This window comes from Symphalangus syndactylus, chromosome 8 (genome assembly GCF_028878055.3).
Source record: "Symphalangus syndactylus isolate Jambi chromosome 8, NHGRI_mSymSyn1-v2.1_pri, whole genome shotgun sequence".
Taxonomy (NCBI): domain Eukaryota; kingdom Metazoa; phylum Chordata; class Mammalia; order Primates; family Hylobatidae; genus Symphalangus; species Symphalangus syndactylus.
Genome location: NC_072430.2, coordinates 133018598 through 133021174, shown reverse-complemented (window position 1 = coordinate 133021174; position 2577 = coordinate 133018598). Strand labels below are relative to the sequence as shown.

General features: G+C 44.4%; 1 pseudogene; it reads left to right on the top strand.

The window, feature by feature from the left end:
• The first annotated feature begins 439 nt into the window (after positions 1-439).
• Positions 440-1544, top strand: LOC129487274 (vacuolar-sorting protein SNF8-like; annotated as a pseudogene).
• Positions 1545-2577: the final 1033 nt, after the last annotated feature.

Below are 2577 nucleotides of genomic sequence, written 5' to 3'. Positions count from 1 at the left end.
TACTTACACTAAATAAATGAAAATATATACAAAAACCTGAACTCAAGTGTTTATAGCAGCATTATTTATAATCACCCCAAACTAGAAACAACCTAAATGTTTTCGTCGGTTAAGTAGGTAAATGGATAAACAAAGCTTGGTACATTTATACAATGCACCTTTGCTCATCAATAAAAATAAACAAGCTGCTAATACACACGACAACACAGATGTGAAAGAAGACAGACTTAAAAGGTTGCATACTGTATGATTCCATATATATGACATCCTGGAAAAGTGAAAACTCTTACGATAAAGAACAGATCAATGGTTTCCAGGGGTAAGAAGTGCGTATAACATTTGACAAAAAAGAAATAGCACAAGGCAATTTTTTTTATTTGAAAGAACTATTCCAGGGAGCCGGCAGCAGAGGAGCCCGGGACATGGGCCCGGGGCGGGGATGCACTGTCGAGGGGTGGGAGCTGGCGCCATCACCACAAAGAAATTTACCAAGGCCAGCCAGGCCCTGCAGCTCATGCCTGTAATCCCAGCACTTTGGGAGGCCAAGGCGGGTGGATGACCTGAGGTCAGGAGTTCGAGACCAGCATGGTCCAACATGGTGAAACCCCGTCTCTACTAGAAATACAAAAAATTAGCCAGGCGTGGTGGCACGCACCTGTAGTCCCAGCTACTCAGGAGGCTGAGGCGGGAGAATTGCTTGAACCTGGGAGGCAGAGGTTGCAGTGAGCCGAGATAGTGTCACTGCACTCCAGCCTGGGCAACAGAGGAAGACTCCATCTCAAAAAAGAAAAAAAGAGAAAAAAGAAAAGAAATTTTCCAAGGCCAAGTATAAGGAGTGAAGGACGGTCTTGGCTGAGGACCAGCTAGCCCAGATGTCAAAGCAGTTGGGCATGTTCAAGACCAACCTGGAGGAATTTGCCAACAAGCACACGCAGGAGATCCGGAAGGATCCTGAGTTCCATGTGCAGTTCCAGGACATATGTGCAACCTTTGGGGTGGAGCCTTTGGCCTCTGGAAAAGGATTTTGATTTGAGATGCTGGGTGTGAGGGATTTTTATTAAGAACTAGGTGTCTACATTATCGAAGCGTGCCTGGTGCTGAGCATTGGAGTGGAGGTCCGATAACTCTGGAGGAACTATATCAACAGGTGTTAAAAGGAAGGGGTAAGTTCACCCAGGATGTCAGTCAAGATGACCTGATCAGGGCCATCAAGAAACTAAAGGCACTTGGCACTGGCTTTGGCATCATCCCTGTGAGTGGCACTTACCTCGTTCAGTCTGTTCCAGCTGAATTCAATATGGATCACACCATGGGGCTGCAACTGGGCGAGAAAAATGGCTATTGACTGTCAGAGAGATCAAAACCAGTCTTAAATGGGAGACTGAGTGAGCGGGGCAAGTGCTGGAACACCTGCTGAGAGAAGGGCTGGCGTGGCTGGACTTACAGGCCCCAGGGGAGACCCACTACTGGCTGCCAGCTCTCTTCACCGACCTCTATTCCCCCAGGAGATTACAGCTGAGGAGGCCAGAGAAGTTCTCCCCTGACTGTGGAAGGGCACACAGCAGCAGGCAGGGAGAAGCAGGGAGGCCTATTGGCCAATAAACCTGGGCAGTTTTGTTTATTTAAAAAAAATAGAAAAAAAAAAGCTCCCCTCGAAAAAGAACTATTCTGTATTTTGATTATAATGGAGGTTACATGACTATGCTTTTGTTAAAACTCTACATCAAAAATTTGAATTTTACAATATACATTTTAAAAATTCAAAATGAAACAATAGTAATTGATGATAGCCATTTTACCCACTAACCTTATATCAATGCCATTTCTTACACTTGATTACATGCCTCTGCGGCTCTAACCCCCAATGGATGTGAGATACTGAATTATAAGGAGTTTAGTGTACACTTGCGTCTCCATCCAAATATATGGGAGTGGAGCCATTAAAAGCAAAGCTTGTGAGGTTGTCCTGGAAAAATCACATGCCCAAGATCAAAGGAGGGATGAAACCTAAGACTCTTAAGCATCATGGCGTGGTTATTTCTAAGGTCAGGGCATCACTTTGCTAATGAATATGAGCAATATTATTTCCTAAATAAGATTTATGCCTTTTCACTTTGCTATAATATAATGGTGGCTCATAGTTAAAAGTAGGAGACTGGCAGAACTCCGTAGCAGTTGTACATAGCTTAATCTATAGCTAATATTCAGCCAGAATACAATAATATCAAGCTTGTTAACATATGTTAAAACTTTTGTAACGGTTGGCAAATAACATCTGCCCCTAACCCCGCAAGCACAGCACGATAGTGCTAGCTACCCGAGCTGTGTCTCCACATCTCCAGAAACTCCCCATAATCCAGCAACCAAAGAGTTACTGTTTGGCTCAGTGAGGAACCCCCAAGGATTGCTCTAGCAGCAAAGCTTGATCTGCTCCCATTCTTCAGTACACAAGCCAACCCAATTGTTAGATACTTAGGTGATCGATTTCTGGCTTAGCCTCCGTTGAATGTGTCTTAAATTTCCCAAAGCATAGCAGGCCCTTCTGTATTCAGCAATCCTTCTCCCCGGTGAGCATGG